Here is a 27521-nt window from a genome sequence, read left to right as displayed (position 1 = left end):
TCATATCCTTTTGTCCTTCATTGTTCCATTATCCTATCGAACCCCTGTCATTACCCTTCATATCCTATTGTCCCTCATGTCTAGTTTACCTTTCCACCTTTGATCTTGACAAGGTTGAGGATCGTCATGAGCATCATGTATCTTGTTTGCAGATTTTAGTCTATCATAGCTTTTGGTCATTTATCCATTTGCTTATTACAACCTTTCATCCATATTCCCTGGCTTATTGCAACTTTCTGCCACTATCCCTTAGCCAATCCCAACCTTCAGTCTATGTCCCTTATCCATTCTTGGTCTTGCTTATCCTATCCATATCTTATCACTATCCATACACTCTTTCTGTCCCTTGATCTTGATCTAACATAAGGACGTGAAATGCAAAACATATTTTTCAAAAACCTCTTGACATGTCCCTCAAGCCATTGCACTACTTTACATTGCCATATCCAGTCTCTTGTCCCATCACGCCATAGCCCTTGAAAATTGCATCTGTATTGTCTCCATAATAAAAGGCCTTTGTCTTCCCTCTATCCACCTACATTTTAGCAAGCCTATTTATTCACCTGTCATATTCCTTGCCTTGCTAGACACTGGGGGCAAAACCATAAAAATTGAAAAATGTCCTGAAATAATCAAAAAAATTGAAAAAAATCCTGAAAACATTCAAAAACATCAAAAAAAAAAAAATCATGTGTTCATTTTCAGCTAAAATGTCAAAATTCAAAAACATTCATATAATGTCCTGAAAATTTTTCTAAAAATCATATAATGTCCGGAAAAAATCCCTAAAAATCAAATAATGTCCTCAAAAAATTCCTAAAAATCAAATAATGTCCTGAAAAAATCCCTAAAAAGTCAAATAAAGTCCTGAAAAAACAAACAAAAAAAAAAAAACTCGAAATTCCTACAAAGTGAAAAACATCAAAATCCAAAAACAATTTCTTTGGCATTTTGCATTTTGTCAATAAATGGTCCCCTTTGTGCATAGACAGATCGTTGAGCATACATCCAATGACAATCTATCAAACATTGTGCTTTAATGAAATCACACATTAACAGATAAACTGTTCGACCAAGCAAGCATTCAACCTGATCACAGTTGTCACATCAATCAAAATAGCATCAACATTACCATTGGTCCTTGTCAATATTATCATGGGTCTTATACAGGGTGTGGTATACTTGAAACTAGACTGTGTCCTGTCTTAGACGGGGTACTGCATTCCCTGAAACCAGACAGCATGATCATTCTTGTTTTCCACTTTTGACAATGACAATCAGACTATTTGTTTGACCTGGTTGAATTTGTGCATCTTATCTTTTTACTGATTTATCTTTGGCTTCGATCATGTTCCTAGGTTGCTCGAGGATGTCACTGAGTGATTTAGAGTGATCGGGATGGTTCATGGTCCCTTTCCTTTTGTTTTTTGTTATGTTTGTTGTTTGTGGAATGTTTGTCACAAACTGGGGCAACTATATCATTGGGTGTCTGTGATAAGTACGTTCGCTTTGTGAACGCCGCACATACCTCGACCCTTGATGTATGCACCCTAGGATGCTTCACTCATTCCTTGTGTGTGATGTGTCTGTCTTTTGCAAAAAGGGTTGCGTTCCAGCTCTGGCCTTCAATGCCATGATGCTCTACATTTGCTTTGCTACATTAAATAAAGGTTCTCACCTACTTATGTGCATTTGTGAAAGCAAGTTTTCCTTCATCTCTAACTATCCTCTGTCTAATTTCTTCTTACTAACATTTCTTCCATCGGTCTTGGCAGTCCGTTCGAACCTATCATCTTCTGTCATTCTTATCGATCACTAGGCCTCTTTTCTAGATTTTTCCGGCCAATTCCTCGAGGGGGCATGCATATGTTATTGTTATTGTCTGGGGCATTTTCATTATTGTTCTTTGAAACAATGCTTAGAATCGCATTGTCTCAAAGAGGGGCAAAATGTAGACATCTAAAAGTGGTCAACACTTGTGGAGTCATACTTTAACATTTGCACATTGCCTTATTTTAGGGTTCTTGCATCGCATTAACATTTCTTCTATGTTGCGCACTTGGACTTTATCATTTGTGAGCATCGAGTCCTTCTTCTGCATTCCTCATTTTTCTCGCTTTCGAATTAGGTCTTGTCGATAGCAATCTTCAGTCATGATTTTGGTCGATCTTGTCACTCTCTTATCAATTTGTCAATCTTGTCATTTTGCGATCGATTCATCATCGATCCTTGTCCTTTTCAATCATGTCAATTTGGATCAATTAGTCATTATTCCTCATCAATTGGTGCCTATCAATTTGATCTCCTTGTCAATCTTGGTCAATTTGTCATTGATTTTTGTCAACCAATTTTAATCATTTATCAACACTGGTCCTTTGTTAGTCAGAATCATGATCAAATCGACCCTACATCAATTATCTTTTGTCAAGACCTAATTGTCGTCCTTGCATTTCTAATTCATCTTCTAGGGTTTTATGATTTATTCATTTAATCTTGTTTGTCATTTTCCCTCTAGGTTAAATAATTTATTTATTTATCCTAAGTCTTCTTGTCACAATTAAATATTTATTTAATTGGCTAATTAATTCCCCCTCTTTTTGTGAATTAATTAATGAATGAAAAATTATTAATTAATTCACCTAATTTTCTAATTTCATCAATTTCTAATTTCCTAATTTCCAATTCATCATATCTAACTTTATTTCTAATTTTCCTAATTCATAATTTCCACCTAATCAATTCCTCTCTAGTCTCTCCCTATTTTTGTGCTTCGGTGGAAGCATGAATTTCTCATGCGTCATACTGTTGGCATAGCAAGATGTCATAAGCTTTTAGTCCTCTAACCTTTGCATTGGCAATATGTCATAATTCATGACATAGAAGGTGTCATAACCTTCTTTCTTCAACTCAATTTTGCCATTTTTGAAATCAATTGTCTCTAATATCAATTTCATGCTAATCTTGTCCTCTCTCCAATTTGTCTATAAATTGGATGAGTTTCTTCAATCAAAAGATCGAATGAATCAATCACATTTTTGAGTAACCTTATGCTGCAAATTTCATCTCTCAACAACTTGCTTTCCACTTGCATTTTGCACTTGTAGGTGAGATCTACATCAAATTTGAAGGTGAAAGAAGAACAATGGAGGAACAATGAAGGAGATACATGCTTTGGTTTGCATTTTATTTTAGTATTTCATCTTCATTCCTTTATTGAATGTATTAGGATTTCTTTTCATTGCAATTTAGCTTTGTGGTTAGCTAATTGATATTGCTTTGATGCATTCCATTTTCCTAGTTACAGGGAGCATATATGTTGGTGAGGACCCATGAAGTACCATCTTTTAGGTGCTCAAATTTGATACAAGAGAAATTGTTGTCCTGGATGATAACATGCCCTTTGATAGAATTAAGATTCCAAATGGTAGCTATGCCTCCTGAAGTACCTTCAGAACTGCCGCCATTGACATTTCCATTTTTGAAAAACTTCAATGATTCAACTTTTTCTTTACTCATTTTGGTTTCTTGAATTAGAAAGATATTAGGTTTACGATCCCTTATCATGTTCCTGATAATGTCATGCTTATGGGGGTTATTAAGTCCCCTAATATTCCAAGAAATAATCTTCATAGTTACTTACCTATTCCTAACTCCTTAAGAGTCTTCTAGGTTCCATCTGCAATGTTCTTGCTAGCCTCCTTGTTTTTGACTGTGTGATTAGAGGGACGACCTGGGGAGGAGGAGGTATACCTGACATCCACTTGAGTTATTCTGCTAGATTTCCTTAGAAGAGAAGTTGAGGGAGTAGTTCCTTTCTTATTCCTTTGCTTTGGTGTTTTCCACTCAGCGTCTATCTCAAGAGCCACTACTGGGTTGCTTAGGATTTTGGAAATTTCTTCTTCGTTTCCCCAATTAGGGGTTTTGGAAGCATTTGAATCATTTAAATCACTGTTAGCTGATTTTGAGCTCTAGTTTGAGTCCGAGAGGTTTAGGCCCAAAATTGAACATTTTTGGGCTTCTTGTATTTCAAGACTAGGCATGTGCAGAGAGGAATCAGTCTTTTCTTCTTGAGAGACAGGTATTTCTCCTTCCTCTGGTTGATCATTTTTCTCTGGTAGTTCATTTCCTTCACAAGTATCAGTCTGATCTTTCTGCTCCCCTATTTGAGAAGTAATCGGAAGGTTGACAATGGTTGAATCATTTCTCAGAGCTTCATGGGTTGTAGGACTAGAGATAGAGGCTAAGGGCACTTCCTTCTTCTCCCCCAAGGGATTAAAATGATTTGAGTTTTCTTCTTTATTCTCTGAGTTTTTAACATGCCATACCATTTTTTCTGGTGCCCTTTGGTTCTCAGAATGGGGCTTAGGCTGCCTGGATTCTGCCTTGGGTTTGATGGGACAGGACTTCACCCATTGCCCTTCTTTTTTACAATGGAAGCAGGCAAAGGGAATAGATTCATATTCAATATGTTGCTTCCATGTTTCTAGCTTTGATACTAAATCTATCTGTTTCAGCATATCTGCATCATGGGCTATCCCTACACCAAATCTAGCATGAGTGAGTCTCCTTTTTGAAGCTGTCACTAGGTCTATAGAAAGCAGTTCACCAAAAGAGTTTGCAATTCTAGAGAAGATACTTTTTGCCCAATATTCCAGAGGCAAGCCTGACAGCTTTACCCAAACTCTAACTTGTGTCAAGAGAGAGTCATTCATATTCAGATTTGGTTGCCATTTATGAAGAACCAAGGTTGTCTTTCCTACCAACCAGTGACTTCCACAAAGAATCATAAGTTTGTCTTCTTCGCAAGAGACAGAAAAGGACAGATGGCCTTTGGGTAAGGCCGAAATTTCAACATTAGCCTTAAGGGCCCATTTTTGTTTGACATAGGCCCTAACAACTTCAATGTTAGGACGTGGTCCTATAAATTTGCCTACCAAGGAGTTCGACATACTATTTATGTTATGATCCAAAACCAGATCAGGGATAGAGATAGGGAACTTACCTCTAGAAGGATCAGATATATTCTTGACAGGAAGAAATGAGGATTTACCAGTTGGTCTAGATCCAAAGAGGGAAGACCATTTTTTTTATTCTTTTCCGCTCTCCCTGGAGCCATCACGTGGGATGGGCCCCCCGCTGGTCCCTTCCCCCAAGGGTCCAGAGGAACCCATTGTCTTCTCTAGTAGAGTACCACCAGTCTGCTGAATAGCAGTAGCTTCCGGAAAGTCTGAAGGCTTATCCTTCTCTCCTATGGGACCAGCTACAATCTGACCACTCCCATCATTGGAACCAGAGTTCCCGCCTAGTAGAGAATTTGAATTTTGAATTCCCCCATTGCCGCTTACTGCTCCTTCCGCCATCCGTCTTTGATTTTTTCTCTTATGTCCCTCGACAGACAAAGAATGTTGATACCTTTGTGCCTTATAATAGAGAAGCCTCTACAACTGAAAGTTCAGAAACCTTGATGAAGGACATAGAAAAGAAATTGAAAATCACAAATACTGACATGGATGGATACAAGATAAAACCAATACTTTCACTAATCTCTCTTCCTCCATCACCAAGACAATTAGGAAAACCATCAGAGGTTATGAAGCCACAAACTTCCACTCCAAATGTCATATATGACGGTCTCTTTGTACAATCCTCTACTTCCCTTGCAAACGAAATAGAAGAGGATGCTATTCTTAAATGGCTTTTCAAAGAAGATAGTGAAAACAAAGAAGTAAGACATTGTGATTTCTCCGACACAATATGGTCCAGGATATAAAATGATTCAATGTATGGGATATTCAAGTACTGGTCCTCTAGGAAAAAATCAAGAAGGTATTATTGAACCTATTCATTAACAAACTAAGTCTACAAATGATAAAGATAGACTAGGATACAATCTAGGAAAGACATCAGACCAGAAACATACTTCCCATCATCAGTCTAAGTGGAGGAAAAAGATACTGCCTTCAACATCACAGGAAGTAAACACTCAACACACTCAAGAAGAGTATGAAAAAGAACAAGAAGAACTAGCAATCAAGAGAGAGGAAACAATTGGTCATCAAGTTCCAATGGTATCAGATAAAATACCACAAGAAGTAGAAGTCCCAGAGGATATGAGAGAAGACGTAGAAAGAATTGAAGAATTATTTGCATCACTAAAATTCCAGTCACATACACTGGTAGAAAAAAAGTAGATGATTTAGAAACTGACTCAAACGAGTATGAATGGGGTCTAGATCATCTCTCAGATACATCTAGTACAGAAACTCCAAAAGAGTCCAATGATATCACAGATGACACACAAGAGCTGATACGCTTAAAACTACAAATGGAGATAGAAGAAATCAGACTAAAAAGACAAGCAGACTATGAACAAAAGTTGAAAGGAAGAACACAATAAAATTCTTCACCTATTATGTCTCGCTCTAATAGGATAGAACAAATCAAGTATGGAACTACACAAGAAGAATTGGAAGCTATAGAAATAGAACCAGTCATTAGTCCAGAAGAAGCTGAATGGAGTAAAAGACAAAAATTTGCAGAACCATCAAGGTTATGTCAACAGGTATGTCAGATACAAGTGATAAATGAACCAAATCATGAAGGAACTTGCAGCATCAAAGATGCAGGTATTGACACTATACATACATTTACTCAATCACTTGAAGAAGATTCATAAACTTCATCTTATGACTCTGATGACTCTGACAACAGTCCTATTGATGACAATACCTATTCAGCATCAAACTCTGACTCCTCTTTCATGGATGTCGGGAATTTGTCTATTAACCTTGATACTGTCGAACCATGATATGTAGTCCAGCATGGCGTAGAGAACGATACTAGAAGTAGGTCTATTGGACTTGGTCAACTAAATATTAACGTGCACTTCAATGATCGTGTTCTAACTATTCCTGGTCTTCAGACATTTATGCAAGGTAGTCTTCTAGAACTCGACTTGTTGGTTCAAAGTTATGATGATAATACCGTGAACTCCCTCGAACCTATTCAAACTTTATCATTGGTACATCCTGAACTAATTGACTGTAGTCTCCAAAACCAACCTATGAATGTACCTATCTATGCCAATGACTACACATTAGCCTACTACCTTAATGTAGTTGAACCAATGGACTCTTCCATCAACGAACACAGTGAGAACATGACTCAAATAGATATCAAGTATCTTAGTCACAAAATTCAAAAAAAGAAAAATTAAAGATCTGATGGCGAAAACCACATTGTGGCGGTGTTAGAATAAAAAATATAAAAAATAAAGGACGTGCCTAAGGGTGAAAACCTCTCTGAGGCACCTGAAGGTGAGATACTTGATATCTTGCCAAGTCACTTCCAAGAAAGGTCTTCTATATTGATTGAACCAACTCAGCCAGTAAATATTGGGAGTTAAGAGACACCACATATCATCCACTTAGCTCAATCATTATCAGCTAAAGAGTTAAAAGATTTCAGCAATCTCTTTTTAGAAAAGAAGATCAACTTTGTATGGACATACTCTGATATGCTAGGCCTAGATCCTAATCTTATCATGCACCATCTTTCTATTACACCGAGAGTTAAACCCGTCAAGCAAAAACTCTGTAAGATGCACCCTCATGTGGTACTGCTAGTTAAGGCTGAGCTAGAAAAATTGCTAAAAGATGGATTTATCAGAGCTATAGACTATGAAGAATGGATTTCAAACCCTGTATCAAAGGCAAACAAATCTATTAGGGTTTGCACAGACTTCAAGGATCTCAACAAAGCATGTCCGAAAGACAATTTTCCATTACCTAACATTGATATGATAGTGGATATGACTGCTGGATATGAGATGTACTCATTAATAGATGGAATCTCTGATTATAATCAGATCAAAATAGCTCTTGGGGATGAAGAAAAGACATCTTTTACCTGTGCATGGAGAACCTTTTGCTGGAACGTCATGCCATTTGGGCTAAAGAATGTAGGAGCAACTTACCAAAGAGTAGTAACTACTATCTTTCATGATATGATGCATAAAAACATGGAAGATTATGTTGATGATACCTTAGTAAAGACTATGAAGAGATCCACACATATTCAAGAGCTAGGCCTCACACTAGATAGAATGGAAAAATTCAAGCTCCGGCTAAATCCTTAAAAGTGTGCATTCAAAGTGAAATCTAGGAAATTACTTGGTTACATCATTTCAAAGAAAGAAATTGAGGTTGATCCTGAGAAGGTCCAAGCTATAATGGAAATGCCACCTCCAAATAATATTAGTCAAATAAGAAGTTTACAAGGACGTCTCCAGTCAATCGGATGCTTTATTTCTCAGCTAGCAGATAAAGGTCAACCATTCACAAAAGTATTAAGGAAAGGAGTAACATACAACTGGGATCAAGAATGTGAACATCACCTTCAAAAAATCAAAGAATACCTGTCTAATCCACCAATTCAAGGTAAACCATTGATTCTATACATATCAGCTACTGATTCATCACTAGGGGAACTTCTGGCATAACAGGATGAAAATAAAAAAGAAAGAGCTATATATTATATCAACGGAACCTTGGTATCTTATGAAATGAACTATACTATAATAGAAAAAGCATGTTTGACATTAGTCTTTGCATCACAAAAATTGAGACACTACATGTTAGCACATTCCATCAAGCTAGTGGCTAAGATTGATCCGCTCAAATATCTTCTCAGCAAAGCAACACATACCGGAAGATTGGCTAAATGGGTCATGGTTCTTATAGAGTTTGATATTGAATATGTAGAATGCAAAGCCATCAAAGGATAGGTAATTACAGATCAACTTGTTGATTCTCCACTTGAAGACACTCAACCTTTGCATATAGAATTTCCAGATGAATCTATCATGCACCTTACTCAACAATCATGGAAGATGTTGTTTGATGGATCTTTCACTCAACATGGTTCCGGTGCTGGAATACTTTTTATTACTCCTCAAAAATATTCAATCTTGAAGGCTTATAAGATTCTCTTCCCTTGCACAAACAACATTACAGAGTATGAAGCTTTCGTAAATGAGATCAAGTTGGCTATTGAATGGAAGGTTATGGAATTACACATCTATGGAGATTCTCAGCTAATCATCAACCAAATCAATGATACATATTAGACTCGAGATGAGAAACGGATGCCTTCTAAGAGAATGGTGGACGATCTCAAGAAATATTTTACTTTTTGTTACATGGGAATCTCATACATGCTCCAGCAAGGGATCTCATACCCTTCATTACACATTGGCCTTTTCAGAAATGGGTGTTTGATCTCATTCGCCAAATATATCCTGCATCATCTAACAGACACAAGTTTATTATAACTGCCACTGAGTACTTCACTTAGTGGTTAGAAGCGGTTTCGCTCATCAAAGCAATCGATAAACAAGTAGCTTTGTTCATCCTTAACTATATTATCGACAGGTATGGGATACCTTCATCCATTGTGATTGACAATGGAGGAAAATTCAAGAATAAAGATCTAGGTGAGCTCTGTGAAAAATTCAAAATCAAACAGCACTGGTCATCCATATATTACCCTCAAGGTAATGGACAAGCTGAAGCATCTAACAAAAATCTGCTGACTATTTTACACATAACAGTAAATAAATTTGGGAGGGATTGGCATCTGCAGCTCAATCTCGCACTATGGGCTTATAGAACAAGTATTAGAACACCTAATGGGGCTACACCTTTTTGTTTGGTGTATGGATCTGAAGCAGTCTTACCTATTGAGGTGGAAATACCATCTTTAAGAGTTTCTTTGCAAGGTCTTGTTACTGATGAAGACTACAAAATATTTAGATTGCAAGAACTCGAGTTGCTGGATCAACAAGTAGAATTTGATCATATGAGAGTGTATCAAAAGAGAATGTCTAAAGGATATAACAAGAAGGTTCAACAATGAGAATTTTAGGTTGGTGACCTTGTTCTGAGAGAAAATCCTAAAAATCAACAGTTTCGAGACAACAAAGGGAACTTTGAACCCAACTGGCTGGGTCCCTACATCGTTACTGCAATCTTTGGCTCTGGTGCCTATCAGCTCTCAACATCGAAAGGAGAACAGCTCCATGAACCGATCAACACCATCCACTTGAAAAAGTTCTTCACTTAGTATTCTCTGCTCCGGCAACCTGTACAACTGAAAAAGTCTTGAAAAAATATCTAAAAATCATAAAATGTCCCGAACAAAAAAAGAATCTTTTCCAAGCAGGTGAAAACCTGGAAAACAGGCGCCTCTTGTACTCAAGCGCTCCATCTATCAATGCAACATTGGCATTTCCCACTTTCCTGCATCTTTGATTTCACTTGTACATATCTTTTAGTCGCTTTTGTGACATCCTAGTTCTTTTAGAACGCTCATGGCTTGAAACTGATCAATGCCCTAGTCTTAGGGTAATCGACTGAGCATTTTACATGTCCTAAGCAGTATCAACCAAGTCATCATTCTATCAGTGATACCCGATCATCCAATCTGAGTCAGTCACCTATCTCCTAACTACTAAAGAGTTTTATCACTGAGTACACAAGCAAAACAACATTACTGAAAACAATCACTAAACAGTTTGAGATATGCATGAAATTTTCTTTGTGTGCTATTTTTTATATTGGTTTTTGATTATTATTCCCTCTTAATAACTTGAGGAAGTCTATCTTGACTAAGAGGAGCAAGGATTGGGGGCATAATATTTTCTTTGTTTTCTGCTTGTAGGAATGATTCCGATGATCTGGAAACATCTAATCAACTGGGTGTCTGTGATAAGTTCCTTCACATTAAGGTGAAATCACCACACATACCTCAACTCTGCTTATTTGTATGCTACAAGGAGGTTGGCATCATTTCTTTGTCTATTTTGAGGGAATTTCTTTAAATGTGCAATCCGGATGCATGCATAATCTGTCCAAGGATATGAATGAAAAAAGGGTCATTGTGGACAAGATAATTAATATTGCACATGAAAAGAAAGGAACTCTATCCTGCCTGTTATGTTTGTAAATGCTCAGTGATGAAAATTAAGCATTTCAAATCCAGTGACTAGTTTTAAGTTGCATTCATTTTGCATTTTGTGCATTTCGAGTGATTTTTGCATGATAACAATGATCTCTTTATCTTCTAAATGAGAGTTTGAAGTATCATCATTTCTCAGCTAAGTGCTCTCTTTTTCATCATTTCTCTAATTGAGTACTTGCGTATTGAGATGTTAGCTGCATACATAAGCATCTTATATAGATCCATACATTTCATTATACACATTCATTTGCATTCATATTATTGCATAAGAAAACTAAAAAATTTATTTGCATTACTAGTTACTCACTTTCATCATTTATTTGCATGTGAAAAGAAACAAAAACAAGCATCCATACTCATCTGCATTACATACATCCATACTAAACAAATATGCATACATATGGAATAAATCATATATAAAAACAACTCATAATCAATCAACACAAGTACGATGAAAATAAATCAAGATTTCGTATATATCATCATATAATATCTCAGAGTACAAATAAAAGTCTCAGGGTACAAATGATATCAATTGTCATCTACAATCTTCCATCGGAGTAAGAATTGTATAGGCTACAAAAATGGGGTATATAACAAAATCTAAGAGCTATAAAAATCTAGCTCTCTGCCTCTCCCTTATCGTCAGGTGGTGGAGGAGGTGGAGCCTGTTGACCAACATCCTTCCTAGGTGCCCAAGCTCCCTCAGATTGAGCCATATACTGAGAATATGGGACAAATTGCTGCGCTACAAGAACTGCTACACTATAAGCTGCAACGTAATAAGTTTCTTGGTTCGTCTGGTGCAAAACCTCCCACTGAAGAGCATCTCGCTCTACCCTCATCTCAGTGAGTTGTCAGTCTCACTTTTCCCTAACCTTAGCAAGCTGTCAATCTCTCTCTTCCCTCATCTCAGCGAGTTGATGATCGTGGTTAGCTCTGAGCTCCACTAGCTATGGGTCCCACTTTGCAAGTTGTGTTTGAGCCACTATCAACTATGACTGCAAACCTGCTACTCTCACCCTCATAGACCGTGCTGCATCAACTGCCCCCTACTCCCTCACAGGCTCTCCACCTCCATCTCTACCCTACTCATCCCTCCTCAGCCACACCTATCTAGGAGCTACTTGCCCCTCCTCTCCTCCACCATTTGTTGTCCTAGCACCACTAACTCCCACACCAATAGCTCCAAGGGATCTATCCTCTCCTCTCTGCCTTTGTCTCCCCCTAGCTGGTACCCTATTGTTGCTCGCACTAGGATTACCACCTGCCCACCTAGGAGCCTCTTCTCTTCATCCTTGTCCCTGTCCTTATGCATTTACTTGTGCCTCTGCAAGGGCCTCATCCTTAGCCTCCTCTATGAGAGGCACATGCTCAACTAGATCTGTAAACCTAGGGAATGGATGTTGTTGGAACCAATCTCTGTACTGCGGAAATACCCCCACATCTACAATATCATCTAGGTAGTCCCACCGAAGTCATTGTAACCCTGCCAACTCCTCCATGCTCAATGCGTTGGACAACCTAGGAGCCCATCCTCATCTCTCCTCCTCCCCATAATGGGCATAGGCGGTGAACTCTTGTAAAATCCCCTGAGGCCTACCATACTACCTCATAACTCAAGATACAACAAATCACTCAATAACTGTCACCGACCTGCCGATGAGAGGACGAGTCATGAACATGTCACGTTGCACAGCTCTCCAGTCATCCCATAGCTCAAGACCCCTGTAGGGTCTCCACACAACAATGATCAAATCATCAAGCTATCATTGCCAATACTTTGTCTTGCCCAGATGGGACTGAGTAATGTATCCACAATATCTATAAACGATCAGCTGGTGTGGATCTCTGGCATCATCCACAATAGGTCTGCAAACTAGGATATGCTCCCAGGCCCATATCTGTAAAATCAAGACACGTGCTGCCATGCTCTTCCCCTCCCTATATACAACCTCATGCATCTCATGATACATGTGGGATAATAGACAAGAACCCCACCCTAATATCTCAGGGTGATCCAAAAGTCTCTCCAGCATCCTGGCCCAACCATATAGAAATCCCTGCTATCCCATGTCGGGCATGATGAAACATCTAATGAAACCTGCTAAGAGACATGCCAGTGGACACTGCTCACTGTACCTGGCCATCATCACATCCCATGTCATGGCCGGCTCAAGAATGTCCTCATCATAAAATATGCGTCTTAGGGCTAATATACCAGGACACTAAGCAGAATCATAGTCGACCTTATCCCCAGCAAATGGAATCCTCAATATCCTGTAAACATCCTCTGGTGTGATGGTCATCTCCCCAACTAGTAAATGGAAGGTGTTATGCTCAGAATAAAATCTCTCAACCAATGCAGTAAGCATCCCATGATTCACATGGATATCCGGCATATCTAAAAGGTGGGTAAACCCGCACAAGTCAATATGTGCTCTATCAACATCAGATAACTCACGAACTAGCCTCATCATCGGAGGATAGACACACCGAAACAAAATATGTGGCAATCGAACCTGCAAGAATCAAACAATAGAGCATCAGAAAGTCATTCAATTTTTGCTACAAAAAAAATTAAACATCACGCAAATCAAAATACATCAATTGCAAATTCAAATTTTCATGTTTGCACTCTTAAAAATTCTCACTGTTCTCCATATGACATTTCACAGTTTAAGAAGAAACTCATATGAGTTAGGAATTCATGTAGCACGACAAAAGACTCCCATACGACCAAAAAAAAACACTCACGTGATAAAATGGTCTATCAAGAAACATTTCATACGATACGTGGGGAGGTCCCAGACAACAAAACTAATGGCCTAAAATGATGAAGCAATAAAAGACAATTTGTCATACGAGACAAATTATTGTCTTGCACGACAAAACAACACTGACCGATTTTTAATGCCATGAAAAAACAAAAAAAATTCAATAAAAAATCAAAATTGATGAAATAAAAAGGCAAAAGATTAGTCTCTTACCGTTGGATCATAGTTTTGTGGCCGATTATGACGTCTCTAGTGCTCGAATCGATGCTGTTGAATCAGAATGACCATTTTTCTTCGTAGAAGGCTTTTCAAATTTCAAACTTGGAGAGGTTAAAATGAATTGAAAATGACACTTGGACCCCTTATATAGTCAAAAACCTAATTTTTAAACTTGCTCTGATGGACATGAAAATTGTACCCTTATCTAATTTGTCTATCCTGATTCCATTTTCGGGAGCAAAATCAAAATCCGAGATCATTCATCTAGTCAATTTCACACAACTACGACCACTTAGTTCTTTCATCATATTCTCATTATTTTCTTCAATTTGCACTCAATTTCCCATCAATCACCGCTAAATCTTCAATGATTCCTCTGACTCAATCTTTGTGCTCAAATAATTATTGTCACCAACAATTGCCTAAAATCATGTACCCTCGCTTTCTTTCAATTTTTCTCCCAAGGGGGCATACTCATGACCTCATGACCTCACATCTTCAATATCGAGAAAATTTTCAAATCTTCATCAAAAGTCGAGCAAAAATCTTTTCAACTAAAGAAAATCAAACAAGACCTCTCGCTAAGGGCATCTCAGCTTCATCACTTCATATCAAGTTGAGATCACTCGATCATCTGAATCAAATCAATCTCTAGGGGAATATCAATTTCATTACTTCAATTCAAGCTGATATTTGCCTTCATCTGAATCAGTATCTTAACGTTAATCAATTTCATCGCTTCAATTCAAGCTGATATTTGCCTTCATCTGAATCAGTCTCTTAATGTTAATCAGTTTCATCACTTTTCATCAAGCTTATTATTCATTTAAACTCAATCAAAAGTTTAAAGAGTATCTTTGATCACATGCTCAATCTAAGCAGGTGTTCAATTTTATTGCTTCAATTCAAGCTGGATAGTTTATCTTCGCTCATCGTGTCTTGATCCATCAAGTTCAAGATCTATTTTATCTTCACTCACTATGTCTAGTTCAATCAAGTTCTAGATCAGTAAGACCCGCTTCTTGATCAATCAGGTTCAAGTTCGGTATCTTTGCTCTTCATTGGTCCTAGTTCAATCAAGTTTAGGAACGGTATTGCTTTAATCAATTTTGTTCAGTTTCATCGCTTCAAATAAGCTAAACACCTCGCTCTTCATCTGGTTCATGATCAATCAAGTTCAAAAATAGTATTTCTTAGACATCAACTATTCTTTGAACCAATGTGTTGCTCGCACATTAATTCAAAGAGGGGAAAATGTAATACCCTAAAATTGGTCACCTAAACCATGGGCCCTAATCTCGACAACATCACCAAGGTCCTAACCAAAGGCAATTAAATCAATTTTGAGCACACAATTATTAATTCTTCAATCATTAAATGTCACATGGCAAGTGAATTATTCTATATTAATTAAATATTTATTTAATTAATTAAATCATTCCAAGAAATCATTTTGATCAATTATCTTATTTAATTTATTAAATATCCTAGCATATTTAATTAATTGATAAATTTGCCATTAATCATAAAAAAGGAATTAATTTATTACAAAAGAGGAATCAATATGCAAAGCAAGAGTTAAATTGAAAATAAAATAAAAGAATTGAATTGAGAGAGAAATCAAACTTGAGATATTATTTCTTTTTCTAAATTGAGAACTTGAAATCAGAAAAATAATCAAATGATTTATTAATCATTCTGTAAAATTGGAACTCAAAGCTTTTGAGAAAAGAAGTTCAGTTGCATTGAAAAGACTGTTTTCTTGAATAAATCAAAGAAATTGCATGGAATTACCTATTTTTATCTCAAGTGCGTGGAATTAATTGAATTTTATCTCCAATGCAAACTCAAACTTATAATCTAAATGTATTTCAATCAAACTATAATTGGAATCTATCTCAAGGTTAATTGAATCTGATCTCTCAATTATTTCAATTATCCTAAATTGTGCTTTTTCTTGAATAATATCAACCGCTCGTTGCTAATTGATCTTGACCGATAGTCTCTCTTGTGATTCTCTATAAATTCAGCCTTCATCTCTCATTCAAAACACCTTGGAGATTTATTGTTATTATATAGTTTTTGCTATGGAGTCATTGAAGATATTGTGCTTGCTTTTTTGAGATTATTGCATCTTAGTTTAGCTTTTTGCATATTTAGTTCAATTATGATTGCTTGAATTCATATAGCTTACTATTCATCCATCTATCATAATCTTGCATCCATTTAGCTTAATACCATGCTCATATAGATTAAATCCTTCGTCTTGGTGTAGTCTAGTCACTGGTATTGCTTATACGAATCTGAGAGCAAGTCTATACTCACATCTTTTAGAAGGCAATTGGTCGATTTGTGATGGTTTTATCATTCATGTTTACATCTGTCTAATCATACATGTAATGACTTAATTGAAGTGTTGTGTCTTATAGCTTGCAGATACTTATTCCACTTTTCACACACACAAGGTTCACCAGAATTTGTGACCATAAAGCTCGGAAAACATGTAAGAGATTATAAAAGCAACCACAAAACTCAAAATCAATTACAAACTAACTCAATCACATCAATGAAGGAATGCAAACGAAAGCAATAAAAAAATAATCATTATAAGCAAATCGAAGTAGAATCCTTCCATCTAGCCTCCGTTGTCCTTCTTCCTTTTGTGATGTATGATGTGGGCTTTGAAAATTGTAGCACTTTATTTGGTAGTCCAATTGTATAAAAGCTCAAAGACTATGGTTATTGATGAATGACAATCATAAATCTATTTATAGATTTTTTGATATCGATCGACGGTTGAGATATGATAAGAAAGATAAAGAACGAGATTTGTTAAGAGGGATTGATTCAGAATTATCTAACTTCATAAATGGTGTTGATTAATTATTTAACCAAATTAATTGCTTTGTTAAGAGAATTGAATGATCAGTTGAAGTGGGTTGATTAATTGAAGAACTCGAAGTGAGTGTCAATTAAAAGGTGGAGTTAATTCAAATTTAAATAATTAAAATTATTTAAACATGCGCATGAGATTAATTAAATAAATAAAATAAAAAAATTTACTTATTTTTAGAAGAATTTGATTTTCAAAAGGTGAAAGATTAAATAAAGAATTTATTTAATTGTGTATGAAAGATAAATAAAATAAAGATTTTATTTATTTTTAGGAGAGATGTTTAGAAAATGAATAATTAAATAAATTAAAGATTTGTTTAGTCATACAAGACTTGGTTAGCTAATTAAATAATTAAAATAATTATTTGATTATAGGAGACAAGAAGAAAAGAATTAATTATATAATTAAAACTTATTTAATTATAGAAGACTAAAAAAATAATTAATTAAAAACTTATTTAATTATAGAAGACTAGAAAAATAATTAATTAAAAACTTATTTAATTATAGAAGAATAGAAAAATAATTACTTAAATAATTAACTTATTCAATTGTAGAAGACTAGAAAAAGAATTAATTAAACAATTAAAAAATATTTAATTCTAGAAGACTACATTTTTATTATTATCAATAATAGGTCATAACCGATAGATTAATATTAATAACATAAGGGTTACAAATGATAACAAAGGTCAAGCATGGCTCCAAACCTCGGCAAAACTAGACTATGTCTTAAAAAAAACCACTAAAAATACATGCATTACATCTAGATATTTTCAAACTATAGGAACCTTATAAAAACATACAAAAATAAAGAGCCTCATTCACAAAGAAAACAAAGGACCTACTTCACCTGAGCTGTGTCCCCGAGCTGCTCTCATGGCTGCCACTAGAGGGTTCTATTTCTCTTATGCTACCATGTTTGTCTACTCCTCACTTGATTCCTCACTTCCAATACCATCTAGGCCTTCTTCATGTTTATATTCCAGGATCCAATCCATTGTTTCATTCATATCATCACCAATGACCTCTACCAAAAACCCAACTGTTGTGAAGCCCATTAGCCTTTTTAGTAAATACAAATTCTTGTGAATAATGAAATTTTTTGATATCAAAGCTCTCTACATACCAAACTCTAAGGACAAGAAACCTAGTGATCTTCTTCCTAGTCATCATCACCATAGAATAATGCATGGGGTATGGAATAGTAAGATCCCCATCAGTATAGTGCATGATGTTGTCAAGATCTCCTAGGAAAGAACCATTGAATATCTGCCTACACATCTCCTTTGCCACCACTTTCTGCTTACACATCACCAAAACAATAGCTAAGAATACAATTGGAATGTATGTATTCACTCTTTACCTATGTTCTGTTCTAAAAAATTCTCCTCCCAAAACACACTTAATTGCATACAAAGAATTGATGTGTGGGAGTGAATGATCACCTCCCTAAATTGTTTATCTATCACCCACCCTAAAAAATTTGTCTGCCTCTTTCTAGCTTACAATTTGATCAATGAATCCATCATACCTCTACTGAGAAACTAGAAAACCACTATAAGAAAGCTTGAAATAGGGGATGAAAAACAATCACTTCAACAAAACATATATAAATAATTTTCCTTTCTCTTTCCAGATTTAATGGGAGAAACCATTAATGAGCTCATAATTACCAAATGTTTCAAGTTTCACCTTTCCCTAAATTAGGCTACCATATAGGCAAGATGAATGATTTCGTTCCTCTCTAGGATGTTTCTAGTTTATTCCATTGTGACTAGCATGCTTAATTATGACTATATCCAACTTGGGATACAAAAGTATGAAACCCAAAAAGACATTTTCTTAACTACTAAGCAAAGTGTAGGGTTGAAGGGTCATCTCATCAATGCCACCTCATCCTAGTAAACCTTCTTATCTATTAGACAATTAAAAAAAGAAAGGGACAAAGCCACCTCACCCCATCCTTCTCAGGAAAGACATTTAAAAAAAATTAAAAAAATTTAGCCCACTCTCAGTCTTTACCAAAAAATACAAAAATTAGACTAAGCTGCCAGCTCAAAGTGATCAATCACTAACCCATCTACACCCAAATTCGCTGATTGATCTACAAAAAAAGTTGTCTCTCTATAAATATGATTGATCGTAAAAGCTTCAAATATTTTTGGTACATCCCACTTGTGCCCTATTATTTTGATAATGTTTAATTGCACTGATACATGTTGCTTTATATTTTTGGATAGCGATTCACAATGCACATATAAATGATTTGGTTTCAAATCATTATGCTTATATGAGCTAATTTTTATCATGTATGTAAATTCTAGAGTTATGATAAAATTTTGGACTAACTACATGGTTTTGACCTAGTGGATGAAGGGAAATCGTCAATAGCCTGGTGAATCAATGATCTACCAATTAGCAAATTTACAAACTTAACTTTAAACCACCCAAAGCAAACACTTAAAATCAAAATGTAGAAACATAAAACAAACAACCGCAAAAGTATAACACCAGATTTTTACATGGAAACCGAAATGGGAAAAACCACAGTGGGATTTGAACCCATAATATTATTCCACTATGGCCAATAGCAAAAAAAATTAGAATATGGGAACTCACAGGCATTCAAGCACACTGCCTAGAGCTCACCCCTCAATTATAATAACCCATAAGGCTCACTTCCTTACAAATTAGTTACAGTGATTAATTACAATTAATAAACTCTGAAATAGAATCTACAATGCCTGGATGAGTTCCGGTTGAGTGCTAAATATATTGAGTAGACCACCTTATCTATTCTCCTCTATTTTGCCATGTTCTATGTCTCAGTCAGCTACTAGATCAAGAATGTGCATGTGAAACTACGCTACAAAGAACTCTCGACCACCACTCACTTGTATATAGTCGCATCATTCACCAAAAAGATCATCTACACCAAACTTATATACCAACAATCACAAAATAGGTTATTTACCATGTCAGCCTGCTAGTGTAATGTTTAGTCTCATGTCGGCTTGACCGGATCCCAAAGGATAAATGTGGATCACCAAAACAATAATAAAATGATGTGTCTATGTCAGCCCAATCATCCCAAACACGATTCAATGCACTGCAATCACTAGAAAGCTTTCAGACCAAAAATGCTTTGTTCACCCTGGAATACTGATTAACACTTGCTCTTGGATAAGAAGAATTATGACCACCAGATCGAATCTCTATGAATATTTTCCATCAATGACAATCCTAAGCCAATAATCAGCCACCAGAAACCACCGAATGAGTGTCAATTGCCAACAATCTTCCCCTTTGGCATTGATGGCAATATTCATGAGAAATGACTAAGTGTTGAACACTGTACACCAGTTCAAAAGAATTAAAGAATTTTTGAGGCTCCCCCTTAGACAAATAATTCCACTCTTCTATACATTTTTCACCTTTAATCTCCCCCTTTGACAGAAATGCCAAAGATGGGGCGCTGTCCAAAACTTATATACAAAGATATTTGTCGGAGAATTTACAAATACTTGAAGATGTCAGCATAAATAGTCTTCAAAAATCCTAGGTGAGTATCCCACCCACTCTTCAAGTTATCCAAAACTATGATGATTGCAGTAAATACAGTGGCATAAATTTTTAATTCCTTTAGATTAGATGGCACAGGTCGGGCCATTTCCTTCATACAATCTACCTTATTACTCAACATGGTGTCCAACCGGGGAGCAATCAGGTTTTGGAGTTCACCAACTTTTCTCAAAATTTTGTCCTTGTCTGCTTGTAGGCCTGAGATCTGATCATTTAGAGCTATAATTTTCCCTTCAACACTTCTAGTTAGAGATACATTTGGGTCAAAGGACTATGAAATAATAGCAAGCTTGTGCTGGAAAGCACCTATCTGCTTGTCTATATCTACAGTGAATTTAGGAAAAATTAGAAAAGACTTGTACAATTTACCGCCTTTTGATAATGAATCAAAAATAATTTGCAGTCTCTTATTTAGCCTCACTCTATCATCCTCAATCATCTTCTGGAATGTTTGCATCCTAACATCCTTAAATCTATCCAAAACTTTCTGAAGCAGACTTTTCTAAAGAATCAAAATTTATATTACACAATTAATCAATTGCAACAATTTACCAGAGGGTCTTTTATTAGAATCTAACTATACATTTGGAGCCACCTTCTGCAAAACGTCAACTGACATCAGAATGAGCTTCTTATCTTCACATTTAGACTTCACAAGATCCTGGCTAGCCTAAGCTTGTACAACAGCTATGAGCATGAATGTTTCTGTAGGAGACATTTGTCCAAGGTTGACAGGACCATCAAGATTGATAGGGATCTGAGGTGGGGTCCCTGTAACTGGAGGAGTGACAATTTCCAGGTCAACTACTCCTTTGCCTTTGTCTACCTCGGTGACCTTAGCCTCTGTACTCCCAAAATCCTTTTTCCCTTCTTCATCCCCTTTATCTTTTGCATAGGTGTTGCCACTTGGTGCAGTAACATCCTTTTGGATCTCAGGGGCTACTGAGTTGTCTACCACCAGAGGATTATCATCGATCTCAGCATCAAGTGATGTGTTAACTTGACCTTCTAGATGTCCCTTAGTTTGAGTTTCACCCTTCTGACCATCAGAAACACCTTGCTTTTCATCCAACTAAGAAGACTTGAATGCATCTTTGTACAGGGGATCATTCACAATTACCTTTTTCCATATGTCCTATGTCTCCTTCCTTACTTTCTCAACCTTCCCAATCATTAATCTATTCACTTTGTTTTTGCATCTAAATTATTTCTTATTTGTTTCCTCAATAAGCCTCGTGGCTTCTTCTATTACTATTTACTAAGTTGTCATTAGTTTTATGTCCAAAGTCATTCTATATACTCTAGCTGGTTATTACTACCGAAATATTTAGTCGGTAAGCACAGAGCAGTCGGTTACAGAAGTTACAAGTCATGGAGTTTAGTATACACCGAACTGTCTACCGAGTAACGTTCTATGACTACCGAGCAGCAAAGATGGTATACCGAGTTGATACACACCGAGTGAAACTTGTTACCAGATTCATTGAACCTGGACACATATGGGAAACATGTTACAAAGATCGAGGAACAAGGAACCGTTATCACATTGGAAATTGCACTTAAGATTTTGTATGATTTTGAGGACATCTATCCAATGAAATAATTTTGTATGGTTATTCATTCAATGAATCATGTTTGTAAGATTGAAGCATGAACAAGATCACCGTCTTAAGAGATCTATTTATACAGCATCAATTGAGGATCAATCATGACTGAGAAGCAAGACATGAGTGTGAAGTAAGACATATGTGAAAAGCAAAATCATGGGAAAGCACTGAGTGTTATGACTATTACAGATACACAGAGGTGACCGAGAAGAATTTTAGAGAGCAGTCAACGAACAGAGTAAATAGAAAGGTTTACCGAGTTATTTTATGGGTTGCCGAGGTATGCTATAAGCAAGGTAATTTCATTTTGAGCATATAGAATCTTCTATAACATTTCAGATGTGAAGTTGCAGATATTTTGTAAGATTTTGATTGTAATATCTTGAGTTGTAAGAGAAACCTTTAACAGGGTAAAAGACTCTAACAAAGTCTATAAATTGTAAAGCCTTTAACCAGGTGCAACATTTTAGTATAAAAGTTGTAAAATCCTTTAGCAAGGTAGATCTAAAGATCTTGATACTCCTAACATGGTAAGCTATCAGAAATAGCTAAACTTGTAGCTCTAACCGAGCAACCTTTATTATTGTAGTAGTGAATTTGTGGGTGCCATCCCCACCGCAGTTTTTCTCTCTAACAAGGAGTTTCTGCGTAACCAAAATATATCTGTTATGGAGTGAATAATGTATGATTGTTACTTATTTGTTTTAGCATTATATTATGTTTCAGCAATATTCGGTTCATGCTTAACAGTAAAGTTATTGTTGAATAAAAGATTTGAAGTACTGATTCACCCCTCCCCTCTCAGTACATTAGCTTTCCATATTGGGCCTAACAATTGGTATCAAAGCTTGAATCTTGGAAAAGGGTTTAACTACCTAAAGAGAAAGATCTTATCAATGGAAGGCTACAAACAATCTCTAAGAATTGTGAATCTTCAAAATGAATTGGATCATGCTAATCAAGTGATTGCTAACATGCAGAAACAAATGCAGAGATCACTGAAAGTTAGAAGAAGATTGTCTGATGATTTGCAGGACTCTCAAGAGCTGGTGGAACAAATTGAGACATCATCTGAGAACAATATATCTGAAGAGACTGAAGAGATGATTGGAACATTGAAAGAAAAGAACAAAACACTGACTGATCAGTTAAAAGCAATGAAAAGAGAACATGAACATTTTAGCACACAGATGACTGAAAATCTTGATGCATTGAGGACAACCGAGGATAAATTAAGAGATCTAGAAAGAGAAAAACAATAGCTTGAAGCATTAGTGTTTGAAAAGAATGATGAAATCACTAGGATGACTGGAATACAAAGTAATCTATCAGATCAATTGGGTTATGCACATCATGAAGAAAATCTAAAAGATGATGAGAATCAAACATTGAAACTTGAACTATCAATATTGACCGATGAACTTAAAACAGAGAAGAAATCAAAATAAACACTAAAGAAGAGTTATGATGCATCAAAGATGCTGGATGAGCAAATAACTACAAGAAGACCCAACAAAGATGCAAGACTCGGTTACAAAGGAAAAGACTCTACCAAGAAGGGAATCCACACTACCAAGAGAGGAGAATCATCAAAGCAAGCTAGAAACAAGAAGAACATCAAAGGAAAGAAGCCTATTTGCAACTACTGTGGAAAACAAGGACATACTGCCAACATGTGCCAAATCAGAAAGGTAAGCAACTGAATGTCATTAGGTCTAATGGTTATTGTAACAATTGCAATAAGTATGGTCACACATCTAATCAATGTAGGACAAAGTCTGTTAGCAATTATCAGAAGGCAAAATTCAAAGGGTTTTGTAAAAACTACAATAGATATGGACACAGTACCGAGAAGTGTTGGTTTAAGTAGAAGAACTATATGTGGTCTGCACACCGAGCAAATACTAGAGGCTACATAACTCACACCGATCTTAACCGACAGTATACTGCAGTACCATGGGATTATAATACAAGGATATGGTGTGAATACTGTGGAAGATATGGACATATAAGTGCCAACTGCTTTATAAGGTTTAGAATGAACAACCGAAGATCATGAAGAAATCCTGGTATGGCATGTTTTCATTGTCACAAATTTGGACACTTGGCTAGAGATTGCAAAGATCAACCTGGAGGAGATATTGAAGAAATAAAAAGCAAATTCTAGATAATTTGGAAAAAGAAGGAAATTGTGTCAAATGAAGAAAGCACCTTACCTACCGAGTTAGGTGCATCTATTCCAAATTAATCGGTAAAGGTATGAAGGGACTGCATTCTCTCAAGGTTAAAATCTTAAACAATTCCTATTTTATCATGTACTTAATTCAAAATCTGCATAGCTAAGATGCATTAGCAAGTTTGAAATTTTATCAAGTCTTTTGGAGTAATAGTCAAGTCGGTAAATGCAGGAAGCCTGCCAAGTCGGTAAATACAGGAAGTCTGGCTACTCGGTAAAAGCACAAAAAGAAAGGTAAATTGGTTTAGTGGAACCGAGTGCATTTAATGTTTTCTAACCTAACTACATGGAGCCCGATAAGGTATAATGTGCACTTAAATCTTTTGCACGGTCATTTTACACTTACCAAGTTTTTAGAAAGCAGAGAGAAGCAATTCAAAGGCGATCAAATCTCTACCGAAGCGAAATTCAAGGTATTTACATCAATCACAACGCACTGTCAAGCAAGTTAACTGATCATATCAGTTGTGTTATATTTACTAAGTGGAAAGCATTTGTTAGTTAAAAGTTTTCAAACCCTAAGGCTCATTCATTAGTGATTATCCAAAGTTTGAGATGGCTCCTAAGATTCAAAAATCTGTTGTTGTTGAGAACATTGAGAAGCCCATACTAAAATATTCACTACCTCCCAAAGTAGCATCTGAACCGGATGATAAAACTGCATTTTCACTCATTCCGGATAGGGTTTTATTAGTTGAGGATGTTAGATTCTTCACTAAGTGTTGTGTTGAGGAACTAGGTCACACTGAGATCAAGGACACATATGATGAATTATGTACCAATGGAAAACTGGATAGCAAGTTTGAACACATCAAAATCAAGGGATTGACCGAAGCCCTAACCTACCCACGAGTCTTCAAACCCCAATGGGTTAAATTTGTTTTGAGCAAAGTTCATGATGACTTCATGTGGTTAGAGGAGCAACCATTCAAGATCACCAAGGAAATCATCCACTTGATCACCGGTTACCCTATTTTCAACCATGCCTGAGCTCAGAAAATGATTTCACAGAAAGAATTGATCACTTTAACCGAAGTTGAATCTGATTGCAGAGGTCTAAAACTGAACAATGTCATAGATGCAAAGATGAAGTTTGCAATTAGAGTCATAGGTTATTGCTTCTTTCAATCGGCAAGGGAAAACAGTGTACCCTATGCAGTTGTTGATTTAGCCTATAAAATTGTGAAGAAAGGCATGAAGATTGATCTATGCAAAGTGTTGTTGAAAAATCTATTTGAAAATCTCAACACCACAAGGAAGCCGAAGAAGAACAACTCAGCAAACACATTGAAGTTTGGATCACTTTTGGTATGCATGTTTTTCTATTTTGAGAAACTCTTTCCATCAGTCGGTAATGTAGTTTGGGAGCTACACCAACCAATCACCCATCAAATCAATGACTTCATCAAACAGCTAGGTGATAACTTCAAAAGATTATGGATGATTATTTTAGCAAGTTTCAGGAAAAGATGCATAACAGGCACAAAATACCACCCCAGTTAGTGGAGAAATACAAGGATGGTATATGTTTTGAAGTGGACACCGACTACTGCTATGTCAATGTCGTAGAACCGAGAATTCAATCTTTGCCATCTATGGGTTATGAGATTGATTTTGACATTACACAGCAGCAGATAGATGCTTTTCTTGCACTACCAAGGCATTCTACCGAGATCAGATACGGTACATATGAAGAAGTTAAAGAAAAAGTCAAAATGAGCATTGTAGTACCTAAGACTACAAGGAAAGCAACAAAAATGATTAAAGCATCAACAGAGAAATTTGGAGAAGGATCTTCCTCCACTCTTGTCAAGAGCGTTCAAGTCATCACCGAGGAGGAATCTGAAGCCCAAGAAGTAGCTATTACATTGAGCACCGAGTTGCCAAAAGGGAAAATTTTGAAAAGGAAGAAACAGGATACATCATAGGTATCACCAACTCCTCCAGTGAAGTGCCCAAACACTAGATCATCTGCAGTGTCACCGAGCAAGAAACAAAATTTTTTTGCAGTTCCAAAGGTAACAAAAACTTACAAGAAGTCTACTCGGAGACTCATCTTGAACAAAGAGTCCAGTGACACCGAATCTAAAGACAAAAATAAATTTCAGATTGTTAAGAGTAAAAAGGAAGATGTACATAGTGTTGATAATTTTTGTGCCAATCTGAAGCAATATGGTAGATTTGGAGCATTCAGATATGTAAAATATGACTCCAAATCTGATGCAGAAAACAGAAAAATTGAAGAAGCTGTCATCTGCACTCTTCTGAAATTCCGACTGGTCCCATTGGAAGTAAATAATTCTCTTCCAAAAGCATTGTATTTACATATTGATAATAGGTGGAAATATGCCATGGACTCGGAAAAGAAGATGAGAGAAAGAAGCCTGGTACATCTCTTTCCAGACATGTCAGTAGATGAGATAAGTGAACATCTAAAAAAATACCACACAAACTTCCTAGTCAAGCAAAGAGCCTTGAAATTGATGAATGGCCTTTATCTTGATGTAGAGAACGAGACAAAAGAAAAATGGCAAGAAATCTTTCAAATCAAGAGTACTGGTGAGCAAGGTGAAGTTGAAATAGTGGATATCACCGCGCAAGATCCCGCTGAAACTATACAACCTGATGAGGATGTCATGGATACTGAGGAACAAGAACAAGAAATGATAGAAGGGAATGCTTATGCCAAACTAGTATCAAGTGAGTCAGTTTTGGAACAAGTCAAGGCCTATCCTCCGGTAAGTCAACATGTTTCAATCGAGAGACCTCAGGATACTGAACAAGGTAAAGAGGGTCAACAGTCTACCAAAGGAGAAGCTACTTCTCAGGCCACCGAGGAACAGACTTCTCAAGCCCCTTCAAGTACTAAAAATGTTACAACTGAGACCCCAAGAAAGGATTCATCGAAGGCTACCTCTGAGGCTAAAGAAATTGATAAAAGTGTTGCCTCTACCGAGCAACCTACCGAGGGTAAACAAGCCTCCCAAGCTATTGTATTAGTTCAACCGGTGAAAGCCTCCTCCTCTAAAGAAAAGAAAATGAAAAAAGCATAGTTTCAAGTTAGATTTGTCAAAACCAATTGTGTTGTTGAATGTAGACATATCCAAATTAAAAGGGCAAGCACTTATTGAATTCGGTGAACTATGCAAAGCCAAAGCAGAACAAGAGAGACAAATGGCTATA

Source organism: Cryptomeria japonica, chromosome 10, assembly GCF_030272615.1.
Source record: "Cryptomeria japonica chromosome 10, Sugi_1.0, whole genome shotgun sequence".
NCBI lineage: Eukaryota > Viridiplantae > Streptophyta > Pinopsida > Cupressales > Cupressaceae > Cryptomeria > Cryptomeria japonica.
This window is presented reverse-complemented; position numbering follows the sequence as displayed.